The 22,987-nt window shown below is 44.2% G+C and overlaps 1 long non-coding RNA gene across 1 annotated transcript; it reads right to left on the bottom strand.

Annotated features, from left to right (window-relative positions):
• Window positions 1-7,084: 7,084 nt before the first annotated feature.
• LOC138656351 (uncharacterized) lies at window positions 7,085-22,854 on the bottom strand. The gene is made up of 4 exons (XR_011316915.1): window positions 22,121-22,854; window positions 21,887-21,997; window positions 10,923-11,008; window positions 7,085-8,039 (listed from the first exon to the last, which is right to left on the bottom strand). It is a non-coding gene; the product is annotated as an uncharacterized lncRNA (long non-coding RNA).
• Between the last annotated feature and the right edge of the window lie 133 nt (window positions 22,855-22,987).

Raw genomic sequence — 22,987 nt, 5'->3', positions numbered from 1 at the left:
ATTATTTTCTGGAAAATACCTGAGGGGTAAAAATGCCAACTACACAACTTGGTTAATAACTTTAGGGAAGAGATTTTTAACCCCTTAGTGACAGACCCAGTTTTGACCTTCATGACAATGGTCAGATTTAATATATTTGGCCTGGTCATTATGTAGTAATAACTGTGGAACGCTTCAATGGATCCCATCAATTATGAGATTGTTTTCTTGTGACATATTGTACTTCATAACACTTATAATATTTGTTCACTATGAATTACGTTAATTTGTGAAAATATTGGAAATTTGGATAAAAATTATAAAATTTTGCAGTTTTTAAACTTTTAATTCTTATGCACTTATATCAGAAAGTTATGTTGCACAAATTAAACAACATTTTCCATATGTCTATTTTACATTAAATTATTTTCTAAAAAACATTTTTGTTAGGAAGATAGAACAATTATACGTTGATCAGTAATTTCACAAAAACATTTTTTTATTTTATTTATTTTTTTTAGAGACCACATCTTATTTGAAGTGACTTTGGGGGACTTACAGTACAGACCAAAAGTTTGGACACCTCATTTAAAGATTTTTCTGTATTTTCAGGACTATGTAAATTGTACATTCACACTGAAGGCATCAAAACTATGAATTAACACATGTGGAATTATATACTTAACAACAATGTTTGAAACAGCTGAAATTATGTCTTATATTCTAGGTTCTTCAAAGTAGCCACCTTTTGCTTTGATGACTGCTTTGCACACTCTTGGCATTCTCTTGATGAGCTTCAAGAGGTAGTCACCGAAAATGGTGTTCAATTCACAGGTGTGCCCTTTAAGGTTTAATAAGTGGGATTTCTTGCCTAGATAGGGTTGGGACCATCAGTTGTGTTGTGCAGAAGTCTGGTGGATACACAGCTGATAGTCCTACTGAATAGACTGTTAGAATTTGTATTATGGCAAGAAAAAAGCAGCTAAGTAAAGAAAAACGAGTGGCCATCATTACTTTAAGAAATGAAGGTCAGTCAGTCTGAAAAATTGGGCAGACTTTGAACGTGTCCCCAAGTGCAGTGGCAAAAACCATCAAGCGCTACAAAGAACTGGCTCACATGAGGACCGCCCCAGGAAAGGAAGACCAAGAGTCACCTCTACTTCTGAGGATAAGTTTATCTGAGTCACCAGCCTCCGAAATCGCAGGTTAACAGCAGCTGAGATTAGAGACCAGGTCAATGCCACACAGAGTTCTAGCAGCAGACACATCTCTACAACAACTGTTAAGAGGAGACTTTGTGCAGCAGGCCTTCATGGTAAAATAGCTGCTAGGAAACCACTGCTAAGGACAGGCAACCAGCAGAAGAGACTTGTTTGGGCTAAGGAACACAAGGAATGAACATTAGACCAGTGGAAATCTGTGCTTTGGTCTGATGAGTCCACATTTGAGATGTTTGGTTGCAACCACAGTGTCTTTGAGTGACGCAGAAAAGGTAAACGGATGGACTCTACATGCCTGGTTCCCACCGTGAAGCATGGATGAGGAGGTGTGATGATTTTGGGGTGCTTTTCTGGTGACACTGTTGGGGATTTATTCAAAATTGAAGGCATACTGAACCAGCATGGCTACCACAGCATCTTGCAGTGGCATGCTATTCCATCCGGTTTGCGTTTAGTTGGACCCTCATTTATTTTTCAACAGGACAATGACCCCAAACACACCTCCAGGCGTGTAAGGGCTATTTGACCAAGAAGGAGAGTGATGGAGTGCTACGCCAGATGACCTGGCCTCCACAGTCACCAGACCTGAACCCAATCGAGATGGTTTGGGGTGAGCTGGACCACAGAGTGAAGGCAAAAGGGCAAACAAGTGCTAAGCATCTCTGGGAACTCCTTCAAGATTGTTGGAAGACCATTCCCGACTACCTCTTGAAGCTCATCAAGAGAATGCCAAGAGTGTGCAAAGCAGTCATCAAAGCAAAAGTGGCTACTTTGAAGAACCTAGAATATAAGACAATTTCAGTTGTTTCACACTTTTTTGTTAAGTATATAATTCCACGTGTTAATTCATAGTTTTGATGCCTTCAGTTTGAACGTACAATTTTCATAGTCATGAAAATACAAAAAAATCTTTAAATGAGAAGGTGTGTCCAAATACCCAAAAGTGACACCATTCGAAAACCTGCACCCTTCAATTCTTGAAGGTGGTTTTGAGTACCTTATTAACCCTTCTGGTGTTTTACAGGAAGTAAAGCAATGTGGAAAGAAACAATGAACATTTAACTTTTTTCACAAAAATTTTACTTTAGCTCCAAGTGTTAGGACTGGCGGAACGCACCAAGACAGATGGTATAGATGCGTTCGCAGTCCGGGGTCCACCGTGCAGGTGAAAACCTGCTGCTAGCAATTAGCAGACTATATGGCGGTACACTAGAGTATACACGCGTGGGTTAACCTCACCCAGCGTGAAAGAAGCAATCCTGTTAAGGCACAGGACCGCGGTACCGCACCTAAAGCGCGAGCAAGTAGTCAGCGACCTGAACCCCAACTGGGATTGAAGTCCGATTAGACCCTTGCTGGCGCAACACCGCAACTGGGTGTGAAATGAAACAGAAGAGCATGCAGTGCCGCACTGACGAACGCCACTAACCACCCAGGCTTGGGTAAGGAAAGCACAGAGGAAGTGCACGGCGCCGTACTGGCGGTCACAGCAACTGGACGCTATAATGTGTGACTAGTGCTGTAGGATAAGTCGGGGGCTAGGTAGCAGCCATACACCTTCCGCGAAGTCATACTATAGGGTAGGGGTATCCAAGGACGACTTGCACTCACAACATACACACATTAGCAATTGTTTGACAATACTAGCGCATGGCCGTGCGGTCATGCGCAGTTTATATAGCAGCAGCACAGGAAGTGGCCACAGCACTTTTGCCCTTCTAGGACCTGCCAAGAGGACCAATGGAATGTGCTGCAGAGCCTGAGCACATGACCCTCAATCTCCAACGGGAGACCTTACGCTGGGCATGCTCAGTACGTGCAGACAAGGACTTAGTCCCAGAGAAGTCCGCTCGCTGCTGACCAGCACAGACTTTAATAGCAGAGACTGGAGAAGCAGCAGTAACTCTCAGAACAGAGTGAGAATGAGCAAGACGCTGGGACCGACGTCCTTGCTGAGCAGACTCCACTGTGGCTGGACAAGAATGGGAGACCGCAGCGGAGGTGGCTCGAGATTCCCCCTGTGCAGAAGCAGGAACTCGACCCCTAACACCAAGTTTCTTATTTTCACAAGGGTAACAAGTTAAAATGCACAACAAATTTTAGGGTCCATTTTCTCCTGAATATGCCGTTACCCCATACGTGGGGGAAATCCATTGTTTGGGCACATGGCAGGGCTCAGAAGGGAAGTGGCAACATTTGACTTTTTGAACACAAAAATGGCTGGAATAGAGATCGGACGTTATGTTGCATTTGGAGAGCCCCTGATGTGCCTTAACAGTAGAACCCCCCCAACACACACACACACACACCCACAAGTAACCCCTTTTTGGAAACTAGACCCCTTAAGAAATGCATCTAGATGTGTGGTGAGTGCCTTGAAACCCCAGATATTTCACAGAAGTTTATAATGTAGCGCTGTGAAAAAAAAACATTTTACCCACAAAAACTATTTCAGCCCCAAGTTTATTATTTTTTACAAGGTGTGATGCAGCGATGTCCTTGCTGTGCAGTGAGAAGGCAGTGACCCAGATAAAGTTAAAAATAAAGTCTTGTTTATTTTTCAGCGTACTCACAATCAGAAAAATAAGTCCTTCGGTACGCAGCCGGGAAAAAATACAGACAGTCCACACTCCGTTGCCGTGAACGAATTACACCACCGTGTACGCTGGGGTGTCAGGCTTTTTAGACTCTGCCTGACCCGTGTTGCTCCACACAGAAGGAGCTCCACATAAGCCTCCTGCTAGGTCTGATTCCCAGACCAACACTGACACACCCAAACTCTCTTGCAGGGTTTTTTTTTCTTTCCTCCAGATTCTATGACCAAGGGCCACTATAAGATCTGGGCTGGAGGAAACGGACCGGCCCCACTACCTTCCTGCAGTCCGTTTAAAAAATAAAAGCCCATACCGGGTTTTCCTGAAAAATTTCCAGGTCAAATAACTTGACCCAGTTCACACTCACTTTTATTCTTCCCTGTGTCTCACAAGCAACCTGCTGCGAGCACAGGGCACTCCAACGGATCTAATATGCTTCTAAGCACATCCTGGGGGATACATAGCGACCCTCGCATATGACACCGGTCACTGCCTCACAAAGGGTAACAGGAGAAAATGGAACCAAAAATTTGCTGTAGAATTTCTCTCGACTACGGGGCTACCCAATAGGTGGAGGAAAACTACTGTTTGGGTGCACGGTAGGACTCGGAGAGACGTTTTGGAAGGCAGACTTTGATGGAATGGTCTGAGGGTGTCATGTCGCATTTGGAGAGCCCCTGATGTGCCTAAACCGTGAAAAACCCCCACAAGTGACCCCGTTTTTGGAAACTACAACCCTTTAGTGATTATAGAAGGTAGAATGAGCTGATCATGTTGCCGCCTTACATATGTCCTCAATTGGAACGTTTCCCCTTTTGGCCCAGGAAGATGCCATAGCTCTGGTGGAATGTGCTTTAATGCCCTCCGGAGGATCTTTATTTTTCACAGAGTAAGCCAGCTGGATAGCGTCTCTAATTCACCGGCATAAGGTGCCCTTCGTGTTTTCATACCCCTTCTTTTGGCCCTGAAAGGATATGAAGAAAGCCCTACACTGCCTCCAACTCCTCTTCCTTTCAATGTATTGTAATACTATTCTCCTGACATCCAGGGTGTGAAACTTCTGTTCCTCTGGAGTGGAGGGGTCCCTAAAGTAGGTGGCGACTTCTTGTGATCTATGAAATTCCCCAGTTACTTAGTAGGTATGAGGGGTCTGGCTTTAAAACCAACCTATGCTGAAATGTCAGAAGGAAGGGTGGATCTATAGACAGATCTTGAGTGTCGCTGACTCTCCTAGCCGATGTTAGTGCTACTAAGGCCGTTTTTAGCGATAGGTGTTTTAGAGATGCTGTATCTATAGGCTCAAATGGAGGTTCTGTTAGAGCGTCTTATGACTAGGTTTAATTCCCAGGGAGGAACCCTAGGAATGTGAACGGGGCTAATCCGTTCACAAGCTGTGATGAATCGGGACACACATTTGTTTGCAACATTATGGTCAGATTGCACCTAGTGCAGACACGTGGACTTAATGTGTTTACCGAAAGACCTCTTCCTTTTAGTAGGAATTCTGAGATGGGTCCTATCGGGACTTCTGTAGAATCGGAAGTTGTATGGAACTGAAGAAACTTCCTCCATATTTTAGCGTAAATCCTTGTGGTAGACTGTTTCCTGCTGTGCAGGCGTTTATCAATTAACCCTTCTCGGAATCCTCAAGATTTTAGCATCTGCCTTTCAAATTCCAGCCATCAAGTGGAGGCTGTCCACTTGAGGGTGGAAGAAAGGTCCCTGAGAGTAGATTTGGGATTGAGGGAAGGACCCAGGGGTCTAACGCTGACATTGTTTGCAGCCACGAGAACCATGGTCTCTTGGGCCAGAATGGTGCTATTAAAATTATCCTGGCCTTCTCTCTGATTTTCCGAATGACTTGTGGCAGTAGAATTATCGGAGGGAAGGCGTATGCTGGATTGAATCGACAAGGAATTTGAAGAGCGTCTAGAATGTCCAGATGGTCTGCTAAGGATAGGGAGGCAAATTTCCGTACTTGTTTGTTTTCTCTCGTAGCAAAAAGGTCTGAGGATGACCCCATAGTGATGCTATTTTTTGGAAGATGCGTTGATTTAGGCACCATTCTCCTTGTCGTAGAGTATATCAACTTAGGAAGTCCACTTGTTGGTTGTTCTCTCCCTTGATGTGAAGGGCAGAAAGGGATAGATGTTTTTCGTCCAAGTTCAAGATCTTTCCTGCAGAAGACATTAGAGCGTCTGATAGAGTACCCCCTTGTTTATTTAGATATGCCACTGTTGTTGTGTTGTGAAAGAAAACACCGTGTGCACAGCTACAAACTGGTGCTAAGACTTAGGTTCCCAAACTATCAGTATATATAACAAGAAAGTCTAGCACTCAACTTCAGCAACCGTAGAAACGATTTACTTGTAGCACTAGAAACGTTTCAGTCCCTTGGGACTTTCATCAGTCACTACAATGTCATAAAAAATATAATCATAAGTACATCCAGTACAAAAATAACTAAAGTATATACAAAGAAATACAAACAAAAATAAACAGACAAGGTTAACATGAAGCAGGTCAAAATGAGAGATCATGTACTACTATTATAACTTAAAGGCAGAGGAAGCGGTAGCAAACAGCCAGGCTAAGTGTCAATATGGTGAAAGTAAGTGACTACGCCAGCGGACGAAACAGAGAAAATAGAAAAAACAGAACACACGTACCGTGCCTATGTAGGCCAATAGGGCCAAGGTAATGGAGCAGAGAAAATTACGTGCAACTTGCGCCTGATATAAAGAGGAGAGAGGAGTGTATGAATAACAATAGTCCAACAGAGGAGGTGTGGAGAAGAGATACCACCTAAATACTTACAGAGGCAGGACACCCCTAATAGCGCTAATGGAGGAGATAGTGAGAGCTATAAGGAAGACATACAGGGTAACATTAGGTCCGTACCATGATAGAAAATATCCATGTGGGTAAAAAGGACAAGAAAAACCGGTACCTTAAAGGGAACCTGTCACCTGAATTTGGCGGGACCAGTTTTGGGTCATATGGGCGGAGTTTTCGGGTGTTTGATTCACCCTTTCCTTATCTGCTGGCTGCATGCTGGCTGCAATATTGGATTGAAGTTCATTCTCTGTCCTCCATAGTACACACCTGTGCAAGGTAAGATTACTTTGCGCAGGCATGTACTACGGAGGACAGAGAATGAACTTCAATTCAATATTGCAGCCAGCATACAGCCAGCAGGTAAGGAAAGGGTGAATCAAACACCCAAAAACTCCGCCCATATGACCCAAAACTGGTCCCGCCAAATTCAGGTGACAGGTTCCCTTTAAGAGAAATGCTGATATGGTAGGGAAATGGCCACCTAATGGGTTAAAACACCCGCAAGCTGCGGGTGTTTTAACCCATTAGGGTTATAAAAAGGGGACGTTAGCATTGGCTTACAGTGGAAAAGGAAAGGAGTGGGGTTCCCTTAGGTAAAAAACAAAGCGATAATACCTGTAGATCCTGGACAGAGGGGAAGAGCACCACCTCCAGACATGGCGTCCACCGCAAGTCTGGGGTATAGGTAGTCCAGCGTGTTTAAATAGCGCGGGGAGCAGGAGCCGAGAGGAAAGGGGCGGGATCGTCCAACTGGAAGTGACGATGCGCCGGCAAGTGTGAGACGGAAGAAGATGGTGATGCGATTCACCCAGTGTGTGCATCCACAGTTAGTGCCGAGCGCACACAGAGACCGGAGAACAAAAACAAAAAAAGGGAGGAATGAATGGGCTAGAGGGACTAAGGGGTAAAACAAGGGGCCTAATGAAAATAAAATGGAGGCAAATGTAGATCTGTACAAAAATAAACAGAATAAAATAATATATATGGAGGAATGGACTAAAAAGGGGGAGGGGGGTATGACCGAAAAATAAAGTAAGCTATGTCAGAGAGAAAAAAGAAGAAGAGGGAGTATAGCGCCACGTAATAAATGAAAAAGGGGAAAGAATATGTAAATACAAAACAGAGGAGACATGGTACCAAGAATTAGAGAAAATAAAGTAAAGGATAATGACATACGGAGGAAACACATATTGTAACCTTTATGATAGGAGAAAGAGTGCCTGTAAAAAAGGAAACATGACTACAAACACAAAGTAGGTACGTGGAATAGCAGCAATCAGATAGATTAACTAGTGGTGCCTTAAGTAAGGCGTGATGAGGAGTCCTCCGGTAGGTGTAGACTGGCAGAAAAGTGGCAAGATATCGGGTGGAAGGTACAATGTGCCCATCAATTTTAATAGAGACGACTCTAGAGAAAACAGAAACACGTGTTAATGGAGAGGCACATATTATAATCAAACATGTATAGGATAAGCCGACAACGACTAAACAGATCTTCTAAGTGAAGGCTGACAATTCATACTCTCTGTTTAAACCCTTCGGTGCCAACGTATCAAGTGTATGAATCCAAAACGCCTCACCTTTTTTAAGGGTGAGGATTCCATTGCCACCCCAACGTGGAAGTGGTACTTGTTCCAAAATGAGGAACTTTAACTGGGAGATGTTATGTCCCGCAGAAACGAAATGATGAGGTATCGGTAAGAGGAGGTTACTACAGCGAATTGTGGACTTATGTTTCGACACCCTATCACGGATTGGTTGGGACGTCTCTCCTACATAAAGTAAGCCACAGGGGCACTTTAAAACATAAACCACATATGATGAGTTGCATGTGAAGTAGCCATGAATTTTGAATTCCTTACCAGAACGTGGATGTGTAATGGTGTCGCACTTAAGGACATTGTTGCATTGTGCACAATGCAGGCATGGGAAGGTTCCTTTTCTTGGTGTATTGAGAAAAAGTTGTTGTGTAACAGTGCTGGGGCCTATGTCAGCCTTGACCAAAGTGTCTCTCAAATTAGGGGCCTGTTTAAAGCAAGGTAGGAACGGTTGTTTAAATTCTGGGATGTTGGGATAGGCAGTCGATAGTAGGGGCCAGTATTTCCGTATGGCTTTGTGTATTTTGTACATGGACGGGTGGAATATATTAACGAATGGGATCCGTCTGGTGATATCTCTCTTAGGTGTATTAAGTGTTGTTCTAGAATTCTCTAGCAAGGGAAGGGGGTAGCCCCTTGCCTCAAACTTACTCGTCATATCACGAATCCGTGACTCTCTAACCTCCGTATCAGACACGATCCGTTGTACCCTTTGATATTGTGCTCTAGGAATGGATCTCTTTGTTGAGGGAGGATGGAGACTATGAAACTGCAAAAGGCTGTTACGGTCAGTGCTTTTAAAGTATATATCCGTACTCAAGAGGCCATCAGGATTCTTAAGGTACCTTCACACTAAACGATATCGCTAGCGATCCGTGACGTTGCAGCGTCGTCGCTAGCGATATCATTTAGTTTAACACACAGCAGCGATCAGAATCCTGCTGTGATGTCGTTGGTCGGGGCTAGAGGGCCAGCACTTTCTTTGGTCGCTGGCTCTCCCGCTGACATCGCTGAATCGGCGTGTGTGACACCGATTCAGCGATGTCTTCGCTGGTAACCAGGGTAAACATCGGGTTACTAAGCGCAGGGCCGTGCTTAGTAACCCGATGTTTACCCTGGTTACCATCCTAAAAGTAAAAAAAACAAACGCTTCATACTTACCTTCTGCTGTCTGTCCCCGGCGCTGTGCTTCTCTGCTCTGGCTGTGAGCACAGTGGCCGGAAAGCAGAGCGGTGACTGGTTACCGGCAATGTTGGTCGCTGGATAGCTGTCTGTGTGACAGCTCTCCAGCGACCAAACAGCGACGCTGCAGCAATCCGGATCGTTGTCTGGATCGCTGCAGCGTCGTTTAGTGTGAAGGTACCTTATATGACTAGTTTATCTAGAAAATTAATCTTTTCAGGGCTAGAGTTGATCGTAAAGCCAATACCTGGCCAAGAGACATTGAGTACTTCAAAAAAGGTGTCGAGAGTTTCCGGGGAGCCACGCCATATACAAAACACGTCATCTATGTATCTCCTCCATAGGATAACGTGATCCTGGAAGAGGGAGTTCTTATAGATAGTACTTTCTTCAAAGTCTATCATGTAGGCATTAGCATACGGAGGCGCTGCGTGAGATCCCATAGCAGTCCCCCTTACCTGTAAATAAAATGTTTCTTGAAATAGGAAGAAATTAGATGTTAGAATCAATCTCAAGAGGTCAGTACAGAGTGATATTTGATCAGAATCCATTTCTGTATTCTCCAATAGGCGGCGTATGAAGTCGACACCTTCAGTGTGAGGGATGGAGGTGTACAGGTCCCTAACGTCGAGGGTCACCAATAGGGCATCTGAAGGTACCTGATGTATCTCACGGATGAGGTGGAGGAAGGAGCCTGTGTCAAGGAGAAAGGACCTGGATTTCTGTATGAGTGGAGTAAGGATTTTCTCGAGATATATTGCGATGGGGGACAGGAGGGAATCAGTGGAGGCCACAATGGGCCTACCAGGAGGGTTCTCCAGGTTTTTGTGGACTTTAGGTAACGTGTAAAAAACCGGTATGATCGGGTTAGGATTTGTCAGATAATCGCAGGTTTTTTGGTCCAGAACCCCAAGGTATGTGTATTTGCAGAGTATGACCTCAATTTCGTGGCGAATGTGGCATGATGGGTCCCTATCCAGTACTTTGTAAACTGAAGTATCACTAAGCTGACGTGTGATTTCTGCTAAGTACATGGTTTTATCCATAACTACTAATGCTCCACCCTTGTCGGCTGGTTTGATTATAATCGATTTGTCATCCTGTAGGTTCTTAAGGGAATGTCTCTCCTCCACCGAAAGATTAGGTGGGTAGAAGAGAGTACCCTTCACAACATCATCCTTAAAAGGTGGAGAATGAGTCCTGTACAAAACCAATAAAGGTTTCTACGGCATGAGAAGACTGTGGGGGCCTGAAATGACATGTAGGACGTAGCCCCAGAGTAGAGGATAGAAGTTTCGGGTTACTGACATCTGTACCTCTGTCACTAAAGGCTGGTGTAGTTGCAAAATATGCTTTTAGTCTAATTAGTCGGAAGAAACGCTGGAGGTCCATATCAAGATCGAATGTACGACAGCGATACGACGGACAAAAAGAGAGACCCTTTTGTAACAGGGAATGTTCAGCAACATTAAGAGTTCTGGAGGAGATGTTGATCACCAAGTTGTCCATACCTTCGATCTGGTGGTCCGTCCTGACTCCTGGTTTCTTCTTAGATCTCTGTCCCCGTCTGGTTTTCTTCTGGCATACCGACGTGGGCCTAAAAAAGATGGGGGAAGAAGTGAGGAAGAGGGTCCCTGTTCGTGGTCTGAACCCGAGGTGGAGACATCTGATGAGATAGGCTGATTCCCTCGTGTGTTGGTGCGCCAGGAGTTGTCCTGCCATCGGTAGACTCGGTTGTTCCTATAGTCCTCCGCGTCCCTTGCAAACTTGTTGCGTTTCCTGGTTTCAATGTCTCTCTTGTGGCGGTTGATACGATCTTTTATTTCAGTTTTGAGGGAGTTCAGTTCTTCAGGTGTACCAGTGGTAGATAATTGTGTGTTATGTAGGCAATCCAGTGACACAGTGTGCCAGCAATCAGAGCACATACAGTGATCTGATAATAACCCAAAAACAATAGAACGAGCTCTGAGACGTGGAATCTCTGTAGACCGCAATACCTGAACCTATCCTAAACACAACTAAAGGCAGCTGTGGATTGCGCCTGACACTACCTATGCAGCTCGGCACAGCCTGAGGAACTGACTAGCGTGAAGATAGAAATACAAGCCTGGCTTGCCTCAGAGAAATACCCCAAAGGAAAAGGCAGCCCCCCACATGTAATGACTGTTAGCAAGAGGAAAAGACAAAACGTAGGGATGAAATAGATTCAGCAAAGTGAGGCCCGATATTCTAGATAGAGCGAGGATAGCAAAGAGAACTTTGCAGTCTACAAAAAACCCTAAAGCAAAAAACCACGCAAAGGGGGCAAAAAGACCCACCGTGCCGAACTAACGGCACGGTGGTACACCCTTTGCGTCTCAGAGCTTCCAGCAAAACGAAAAGACAAGCTGGACAGACAAAAAGCAACAAAAGCAAAGAAGCACTTATCTAAGCAGAGCAGCAGGCCACAGGAAAGATCCAAAGCTCAGATCCAACACTGGAACATTGACAAGGAGCAAGGAAGACAGAATCAGGTGGAGTTAAATAACAAAGCAGCCAACGAGCTCACCAGAACACCTGAGGGAGGAAGCCCAGAAGCTGCAGTACCACTTGTGACCACAGGAGTGAATTCAGCCACAGAATTCACAACAGTACCCCCCCCTTGAGGAGGGGTCACCGAACCCTCACCAGAGCCCCCAGGCCGACCAGGATGAGCCACATGAAAGGCACGAACAAGATCTGGAGCATGGACATCAGAGGCAAAAACCCAGGAATTATCTTCCTGAGCATAACCCTTCCATTTAACCAGATACTGGAGTTTCCGTCTAGAGACACAAGAATCCAAAATTTTCTCCACAATATACTCCAATTCCCCCTCCACCAAAACCGGGGCAGGAGGCTCAACAGATGGAACCATAGGTGCCACGTATCTCCGCAACAACGACCTATGGAATACATTATGTATGGAAAAGGAGTCCGGGAGGGTCAGACGAAAGGACACAGGATTGAGAATCTCAGAAATCCTATACGGACCAATAAAACGAGGTTTAAATTTAGGAGAGGAAACCTTCATAGGAATATGACGAGAAGATAACCAAACCAGATTCCCAACACGAAGTCGGGGACCCACACGGCGTCTGCGATTAGTGAAAAGTTGAGCCTTCTCCTGGGACAAGGTCAAATTGTCCACTACCTGAGTCCAGATCTGCTGCAACCTGTCCACCACAGAATCCACACCAGGACAGTCCGAAGACTCAACCTGTCCTGAAGAGAAACGAGGATGGAACCCAGAATTGCAGAAAAATGGAGAGACCAAGGTAGCCGAGCTGGCCCGATTATTAAGGGCGAACTCAGCCAACGGCAAAAAGGACACCCAATCATCCTGGTCTGCAGAAACAAAACATCTCAGATCTGTTTCCAAGGTCTGATTGGTTCGTTCGGTCTGGCCATTAGTCTGAGGATGGAAAGCCGAGGAAAAAGATAGGTCAATGCCCATCCTACCACAAAAGGCTCGCCAGAACCTTGAAACAAACTGGGAACCTCTGTCAGAAACAATATTCTCAGGAATGCCATGCAAACGAACCACATGCTGGAAGTACAAAGGCACCAAATCAGAGGAGGAAGGCAATTTAACCAAGGGCACCAGATGGACCATTTTAGAAAAGCGATCACAGACCACCCAAATGACTGACATCTTTTGAGAAACGGGAAGGTCAGAAATGAAATCCATCGAAATATGTGTCCAAGGCCTCTTCGGGACCGGCAAGGGCAAAAGCAACCCACTGGCACGTGAACAGCAGGGCTTAGCCCTAGCACAAATCCCATAGGACTGCACAAAAGTACGTACATCCCGTGACAGAGATGGCCACCAGAAGGATCTAGCCACTAACTCTCTGGTACCAAAGATTCCAGGATGACCAGCCAACACCGAACAATGAAGTTCAGAGATAACTTTACTAGTCCACCTATCAGGGACGAACAGTTTCTCCGCCGGACAACGATCAGGTTTATTCGCCTGAAATTTTTGCAACACTCGCCGCAAATCAGGGGAGATGGCAGACACAATGACTCCTTCCTTGAGGATACTCGCCGGCTCAGATAAACCCGGAGAGTCGGGCACAAAACTCCTAGACAGAGCATCCGCCTTCACATTTTTAGAGCCCGGAAGGTACGAAATCACAAAATCGAAGCGAGCAAAAAATAACGACCAACGAGCCTGTCTAGGATTCAAGCGCTTGGCAGACTCGAGACAAGTAAGGTTCTTATGATCAGTCAATACCACCACGCGATGCTTAGCTCCTTCAAGCCAATGACGCCACTCCTCGAATGCCCACTTCATGGCCAGCAACTCTCGGTTGCCCACATCATAATTACGCTCAGCAGCAGAAAACTTCCTGGAAAAGAAAGCACATGGTTTCAACACTGAGCATCCAGAACCTCTCTGTGACAAAACCGCCCCTGCTCCAATCTCAGAAGCATCAACCTCGACCTGGAACGGAAGAGAAACATCTGGTTGACACAACACAGGGGCAGAACAAAAACGACGCTTCAACTCCTGAAAAGCTTCCACGGCAGCAGAAGACCAATTAACCAAATCAGCACCCTTCTTGGTCAAATCGGTCAATGGTTTGGCAATGCTAGAAAAATTACAGATGAAGCGACGATAAAAATTAGCAAAGCCCAGGAACTTTTGCAGACTTTTCAGAGATGTCGGCTGAGTCCAATCCTGGATGGCTTGGACCTTAACCGGATCCATCTCGATAGTAGAAGGGGAAAAGATGAACCCCAAAAATGAAACTTTCTGCACACCGAAGAGACACTTTGATCCCTTCACGAACAAAGAATTAGCACGCAGGACCTGGAAAACCATTCTGACCTGCTTCACATGAGACTCCCAATCATCTGAGAAGATCAAAATGTCATCCAAGTAAACAATCAGGAATTTATCCAGATACTCACGGAAGATGTCATGCATAAAAGACTGAAACACAGATGGAGCATTGGCAAGTCCGAACGGCATCACTAGATACTCAAAATGACCCTCGGGCGTATTAAATGCAGTTTTCCATTCATCTCCTTGCCTGATTCTCACCAGATTATACGCACCACGAAGATCTATCTTAGTGAACCAACTAGCCCCCTTAATCCGAGCAAACAAGTCAGATAACAATGGCAAGGGATACTGAAATTTAACAGTGATCTTATTAAGAAGGCGGTAGTCAATACACGGTCTCAGCGAACCATCCTTCTTGGCTACAAAAAAGAACCCTGCTCCCAGTGGTGATGACGATGGGCGAATATGTCCCTTCTCCAGGGATTCCTTCACATAACTGCGCATAGCGGCGTGTTCAGGCACGGATAAATTAAATAAACGACCCTTAGGGAATTTACTACCAGGAATCAAATTGATAGCACAATCACAATCCCTATGCGGAGGTAGGGCATCGGACTTGGACTCTTCAAATACATCCTGATAATCAGACAAGAACTCTGGGACCTCAGAAGGAGTGGATGACGAAATAGACAAAAATGGAACATCACCATGTACCCCCTGACAACCCCAGCTGGATACCGACATAGAGTTCCAATCCAATACTGGATTATGGGTTTGTAGCCATGGCAACCCCAATACGACCACATCATGCAGATTATGTAGCACCAGAAAGCGAATAACTTCCTGATGTGCAGGAGCCATGCACATGGTCAGCTGGGTCCAGTACTGAGGTTTATTCTTGGCCAAAGGTGTAGCATCAATTCCTCTCAACGGAATAGGACACCGCAAAGGCTCCAAGAAAAACCCACAACGTTTAGCATAATCCAAATCCATCAGATTCAGGGCAGCGCCTGAATCCACAAACGCCATGACAGAATACGATGACAAAGAGCATATCAAGGTAATGGACAGAAGGAATTTGGACTGTACAGTACCAATGACGGCAGACCTATCGAACCGCTTAGTGCGCTTAGGACAATCAGAAATAGCATGAGTGGAATCACCACAGTAGAAACACAGCCTATTCAGACGTCTGTGTTCTTGCCGTTCAACTCTGGTCATAGTCCTATCGCACTGCATAGGCTCAGGTTTAATCTCAGACAATACCGCCAGATGGTGCACAGATTTACGCTCGCACAAGCGACGACCGATCTGAATGGCCAAAGACATAGACTCATTCAAACCAGCAGGCATAGGAAAACCCACCATGACATCCTTAAGAGCCTCAGAGAGACCCTTTCTGAACAAAGCTGCCAGCGCAGATTCATTCCACAGAGTGAGTACTGACCACTTCCTAAATTTCTGACAATATACTTCTATATCATCCTGACCCTGGCACAAAGCCAGCAAATTTTTCTCAGCCTGATCCACTGAATTAGGCTCATCGTACAGTAATCCGAGCGCCAGGAAAAACGCATCGACACTACTCAATGCAGGGTCTCCTGACGCAAGAGAAAATGCCCAGTCCTGAGGGTCGCCGCGCAAAAAAGAAATAATAATCAAAACCTGTTGAACTGAATTACCAGAAGAATGAGGTTTCAAGGCCAAAAATAGCTTACAATTATTTTTGAAGCTCAGAAACTTAGTTCTATCACCAAAAAACAAATCAAGAATAGGAATTCTTGGTTCTAGCATAGATTTCTGATCAATAGTATCTTGAATCTTTTGTACATTTATAACGAGATTATCCATTGAAGAGCACAGACCCTGAAAATCCATGTCCACAGCTGTGTCCTGAAGCACCCAAATGTCTAGGGGAAAAAAAAGACTGAACACAGAGCTGAGAAAAAAAAATGATGTCAGAACTTCTTTTTTCCCTCTATTGAGAATCATTAGTTGGGCTCCTTGTACTGTTATGTAGGCAATCCAGTGACACAGTGTGCCAGCAATCAGAGCACATACAGTGATCTGATAATAACCCAAAAACAATAGAACGAGCTCTGAGACGTGGAATCTCTGTAGACCGCAATACCTGAACCTATCCTAAACACAACTAAAGGCAGCTGTGGATTGCGCCTGACACTACCTATGCAACTCGGCACAGCCTGAGGAACTGACTAGCCTGAAGATAGAAATACAAGCCTGGCTTGCCTCAGAGAAATACCCCAAAGGAAAAGGCAGCCCCCCACATATAATGACTGTTAGCAAGAGGAAAAGACAAAACGTAGGGATGAAGTAGATTCAGCAAAGTGAGGCCCGATATTCTAGATAGAGCGAGGATAGCAAAGAGAACTTTGCAGTCTGCAAAAAAACACGCAAAGGGGGCAAAAAGACCCACCGTGCCGAACTAACGGCACGGCGGTACACCCTTTGCGTCTCAGAGCTTCCAGCAAAACGAAAAGACAAGCTGGACAGACAAAAAGCAACAAAAGCAAAGAAGCACTTATCTAAGCAGAGCAGCAGGCCACAGGAAAGATCCAAAGCTCAGATCCAACACTGGAACATTGACAAGGAGCAAGGAAGACAGAATCAGGTGGAGTTAAATAACAAAGCAGCCAACGAGCTCACCAGAACACCTGAGGGAGGAAGCCCAGAAGCTGCAGTACCACTTGTGACCACAGGAGTGAATTCAGCCACAGAATTCACAACAATTGTACTTCTATGGTTTTGATTTTTTCTGAGTTGTCAGAAATAGCCCGCTGGAGATGCTCGACTGTCAACGTGATCAGATCCAAAGAACACTTATTAAGAATATGCTCGAATTTAGTACAGAATTCAGGTGACTCTCTAAATATAGTGGGGCGCAGAGGAACCCGTAAACCTCTAGGGATGCGTTGCACCCGTAGATACTCTGTTAGGGTGGCGCAATGTAACTCAAAGTTAACCAAGGACCTGAGTTCACGCTCTAAATCCCTACCGCGGGTTTCCCGTGGCGGTATAGAGAGAAAGTTACTAGATAAATTTGACTGAGCGATTATATTTGCAGTTTCCTCTGCATTATATGAAAAAGTAGGAAGGGTAGACATGACCTAGTGGCGTGCAACACGTATGGGAGAGTATACGTGAAAGAAAGTGTACAGCTACAAACTGGTGCTAAGACTTAGGTTCCCAAACCATCAGTATATATAACAAGAAAGTCTAGCACTCAACTTCAGCAACCGTAGAAACGATTTATTTGTAGCACTAGAAACGTTTCAGTCCCTTGGGACTTTCATCAGTCACTACAATGTCATAAAAAATATAATCATAAGTACATCCAGTACAAAAATAACTAAAGTATATACAAAGAAATACAAACAAAAATAAACAGACAAGGTTAACATGAAGCAGGTCAAAATGAGAGATCATGTACTACTATTATAACTTAAAGGCAGAGGAAGCGGTAGCAAACAGCCAGGCTAAGTGTCAATATGGTGAAAGTAAATGACTACGCCAGCGGACGAAACAGAGAAAATAGAAAAAACAGAACACATGTACCGTGCCTATGTAGGCCAATAGGGCCAACGTAATGGAGCAGAGAAAATTACGTGCAACTTGCACCTGATATAAAGGGGGAGAGAGGAGTGTATGAATAACAATAGTCCAACATAGGTGTGGAGAAGAGATACCACCTAAATACTTACAGAGGCAGGACACCCCTAATGGCGCTAATGGAGGAGATAGTGAGAGCTATAAGGAAGACATACAGGGTAACATTAGGTCCGTACCATGATAGAAAATACCCATGTGGGTATGACGTGTTTTGTATATGGCGTGGCTCCCCGGAAACTCTCGACACCTTTTTTGAAGTACCCACTGACTCTTGGCCAGGTATTGGCTTTACGATCAACTCTAGCCCTGAAAAGATTAATTTTCTAGATACAATAGTCATTAAGAATCCTGATGGCCTCTTGAGTACGGATTTATACTTTAAAAGCACTGACCGTAACAGCTTTTTGCACTTTGATAGTCTCCATCCTCCCTCAACAAAGATCCATTCCTAGAGCACAATATCAAAGGGTATAACGGATCGTGTCTGATACGGAGGTTAGAGAGTCACGGATTCGTGATATGACGAGTAAGTGTGAGGCAAGGGGCTACCCCCTTCCCTTGCTAGAGAATTCTAGAACAACACTTAATACACCTAAGAGAGATATCACCAGAAGGATCCCATTCGTTCATGGATTCCACCCGTCCGTGTACAAAATACACAAAGCCATACGGAAATACTGGCCCCTACTATCGACTGCTTATCCCGGCATCCCAGAATTTAAACAACTGTTCCTACATTGCTTTAAACAGGCCCCTAATTTGAGAGACACTTTGGTCAAGGCTGACATAGGCCCCAGCACTGTTACACAACAACTTTTTCTCAATACACCAAGAAAAGGAACCTTCCCTGCCTTGCGCAGGTGTGTACTATGGAGGACAGAGAATGAATGTCAATCCAATATTGCAGCCAGCATGCAGCCAGAAGGTAAGGAAAGGGTGAATCAAACACCCAAAAACCCCGCCTCCATGGCTTAAGATTGTTCCCTCCAAATTCAGGCGACAGTGTCCCTTTAAGGTACCAGTTTTTCTTGTCCTTTTTACCCACATGGGTATTTTCTATCATGGTACGGACCTAAGGGAGAAAAATACTTTATCTAAAAAACTAATTAAAGCTGCCAAAAAGGAAACAGAGAAGCACATTGCTAAGGAGAGTAAAACTAATCCCAAACTGTTCTTCAACTATATCAATAGTAAAAGAATAAAAACTGAAAATGTAGGCCCCTTAAAAAATAGTGAGGAAAGAATGGTTGTAGATGACGAGGAAAAAGCTAACATATTAAACACCTTCTTCTCCACGGTATTCACGGTGGAAAATGAAATGCTAGGTGAAATCCCAAGAAACAATGAAAACCCTATATTAAGGGTCACCAATCTAACCCAAGAAGAGGTGCGAAACCGGCTAAATAAGATTAAAATAGATAAATCTCCGGGTCCGGATGGCATACACCCACGAGTACTAAGAGAACTAAGTAATGTAATAGATAAACCATTATTTCTTATTTTTAGGGACTCTATAGCGACAGGGTCTGTTCCGCAGGATTGGCGCATAGCAAATGTGGTGCCAATATTCAAAAAGGGCTCTAAAAGTGAACCTGGAAATTATAGGCCAGTAAGTCTAACCTCTATTGTTGGTAAAATATTTGAAGGGTTTCTGAGGGATGTTATTCTGGATTATCTCAATGAGAATAACTGTTTAACTCCATATCAGCATGGGTTTATGAGAAATCGCTCCTGTCAAACCAATCTAATCAGTTTTTATGAAGAGGTAAGCTATAGGCTGGACCACGGTGAGTCATTGGACGTGGTATATCTCGATTTTTCCAAAGCGTTTGATACCGTGCCGCACAAGAGGTTGGTACACAAAATGAGAATGCTTGGTCTGGGGGAAAATGTGTGCAAATGGGTTAGTAACTGGCTTAGTGATAGAAAGCAGAGGGTGGTTATAAATGGTATAGTCTCTAACTGGGTCGCTGTGACCAGTGGGGTACCGCAGGGGTCGGTATTGGGACCTGTTCTCTTCAACATATTCATTAATGATCTGGTAGAAGGTTTACACAGTAAAATATCGATATTTGCAGATGATACAAAACTATGTAAAGCAGTTAATACAAGAGAAGATAGTATTCTGCTACAGATGGATCTGGATAAGTTGGAAACTTGGGCTGAAAGGTGGCAGATGAGGTTTAACAATGATAAATGTAAGGTTATACACATGGGAAGAAGGAATCAATGTCACCATTACACACTGAATGGGAAACCACTGGGTAAATCTGACAGTGAGAAGGACTTGGGGATCCTAGTTAATGATAAACTTACCTGGAGCAGCCAGTGCCAGGCAGCAGCTGCCAAGGCAAACAGGATAATGGGGTGCATTAAAAGAGGTCTGGATACACATGATGAGAGCATTATACTGCCTCTGTACAAATCCCTAGTTAGACCGCACATGGAGTACTGTGTCCAGTTTTGGGCACCGGTGCCCAGGAAGGATATAATGGAACTAGAGAGAGTACAAAGGAGGGCAACAAAATTAATAAAGGGGATGGGAGAACTACAATACCCAGATAGATTAGCGAAATTAGGATTATTTAGTCTAGAAAAAAGACGACTGAGGGGCGATCTAATAACCATGTATAAGTATATAAGGGGACAATACAAATATCTCGCTGAGGATCTGTTTATACCAAGGAAGGTGACGGGCACAAGGGGGCATTCTTTGCGTCTGGAGGAGAGGTTTTTCCACCAACATAGAAGAGGATTCTTTACTGTTAGGGCAGTGAGAATCTGGAATTGCTTGCCTGAGGAGGTGGTGATGGCGAACTCAGTCGGGGGGTTCAAGAGAGGCCTGGATGTCTTCCTGGAGCAGAACAATATTGTATCATACAATTAGGTTCTGTAGAAGGACGTAGATCTGGGGATTTATTATGATGGAATATAGGCTGAACTGGATGGACAAATGTCTTTTTTCGGCCTTACTAACTATGTTACTATGTTACTATGTAATGTTACCCTGTATGTCTTCCTTATAGCTCTATCTCCTCCATTAGCGCCATTAGGGGTGTCCTGCCTCCAAGTATTTAGGTGGTATCTCTTCTCCACACCTCCTCTGTTGGACTATTGTTATTCATACCCTCCTCTCTCCCCTTTATATCAGGCGCAAGTTGCACGTAATTTTCTCTGCTCCATTACCTTGGCCCTATTGGCCTACATAGGCACGGTACGTGGGTTCTGTTTTTTCTATTTTCTCTGTCTCGTCCGCTGGCGTAGTCACTTCCTTTCACCATATTGACACTTAGCCTGGCTGTTTGCTACCGCTTCCTCTGCCTTTAAGTTATAATAGTAGTACATGATCTCTCATTTTGACCTGCTTCATGTTAACCTTGTCTGTTTATTTTTGTTTGTATTTCTTTGTATATACTTTAGCTATTTTTGTACTGGATGTACTTTTGATTTTATTTTTTGTTATGACATTGTAGTGACTGATGAAAGTCCCAAGGGACTAAAACGTTTCTAGTGCTACAAATAAATCGTTTCTACGGTTGCTGAAGTTGAGTGCTAGACTGTTGTTGTGTTGTCTGACAAAATTCTGATGTTTTCCTCGAAGCTGTGGAAGAAAATGTCATGCATGATTTACTGCATTTAGCCCTTTTAAGTTGGATGAATGTCGGAATTCTTCTTTATTCCATATCCCTTGGCAGAAGCTATTTCCCATATGGGCGCCCCCATCCGCGGGGACTAGCATCAGTAGTTAAAGTATGGGATGGTGTTATTACCCAAGGGACACCACCCGCCAAGTGTTTACTATCTAGCCACCACACTAGAGAAGCTAGAACTTCCTGGGATAAGGTTATTTTTTTCTCAAGGTGGCCAAGAAGTTTCTCCTCTCGAAGGACCTGATGTTGCAGCATCCGGGTATGGTATTGTGCCCAGCTGGGGTACAGGAAGGGATCCTAACAAGGACATTGCTTCCCTTAGAGACATTCGTGGTTTGTCTATTGCGGCTGTCACCTGATTTTTAATGAGCGGTATCTTTACCTGAGAAAGTAGACACCTTTGCCTTGTGGAATCTAGATGGAACCCTTAAAACGTCTGGAGGGAATGTGGGATAAGTCTGGAGTTCTTGAAGTTGATGATCCAGCCTAGATCCTGTAAAGATGAGACAGTGTAAGCTACACGTTTAGCACACTGGGCGTCCGAATTCCCGATAACTAAAAAGTCATCAAGGTAAGGGACAACTAAGGTGTCTTTTTGACGAAGATAAGCCATCACCTCTAACATTTTGGTGAAGATCCTTGGTGTTGTGGAGAGGCCAAAGGGCACGGCCGTGTACTGGAAGTGACGGATTTGGCCTTCGAATGTCACTGCGACCATGAAATATCTTTGGTATCTGTTATGGATAGGGAGATGGTAATATGCTTCTTTTAGATCAATGCCCCCCCATCAAGCAATTTGGGAAAAGTAGCTTAATGGTGGATCTGATTGATTCCATTTTAAATTTATGATTCTGAATAAATGTATTAAGCCTTTTCAGATTTATAATTGTTCTGAACGAACCATCGGGCTTATGAATAAAGGAGAGGAAAAACCTCTACCTTCTTGCCCCTCTGGAACTTTAAGACTCTTGTTTAATAGACTTTGAATTTCTATTTCAAAGGCTTTTTGTTGTATTGGCGAGTTGAGGGATGTTATAATAAATAAGTAGTGGGGAATCTGAAGAAATTCTATTTAATTCCTTCTTTAATAATATTCAAGATCCACAAACTAGCTGCTATTTTTGCCCACTGTGGGAAGAATAATTTTAGTCTACCCCCTACTGGGGTGACCGGTACTTTAGTATTTATTCTCTTTGCAGAAGGCAGATCCTCTAAACATAGTACCCCTCTGTTTTTCTTCCTTTGTGGCTCATCTCTATGTTCTGTATGATTGCCTCCTTTTTCCGAATGGCCTCCTTTTAAATGTTCTCCTATAGAAAGGAATTGAGTCGTCAGTAAAAGCCTTCTTTCTTTCTTTTGCCTTGATGAGTATGTCATCTAGGGCAGGGGTCCCCAACTCCAGTCCTCAAGGCCCACCAACATGTCATGTTTTCAGGATTTCCTTAGTCTTGCCCAGGTAATAATTGCATCACCTGTGCAATGC

The sequence above is a fragment of the Ranitomeya imitator genome, unplaced genomic scaffold (assembly GCF_032444005.1).
Source record: "Ranitomeya imitator isolate aRanImi1 unplaced genomic scaffold, aRanImi1.pri SCAFFOLD_331, whole genome shotgun sequence".
Classification (NCBI taxonomy): domain Eukaryota; kingdom Metazoa; phylum Chordata; class Amphibia; order Anura; family Dendrobatidae; genus Ranitomeya; species Ranitomeya imitator.
The sequence above is the reverse complement of the archived record's forward strand: the minus strand, read 5'-3'. Positions and strand labels throughout refer to the sequence as shown.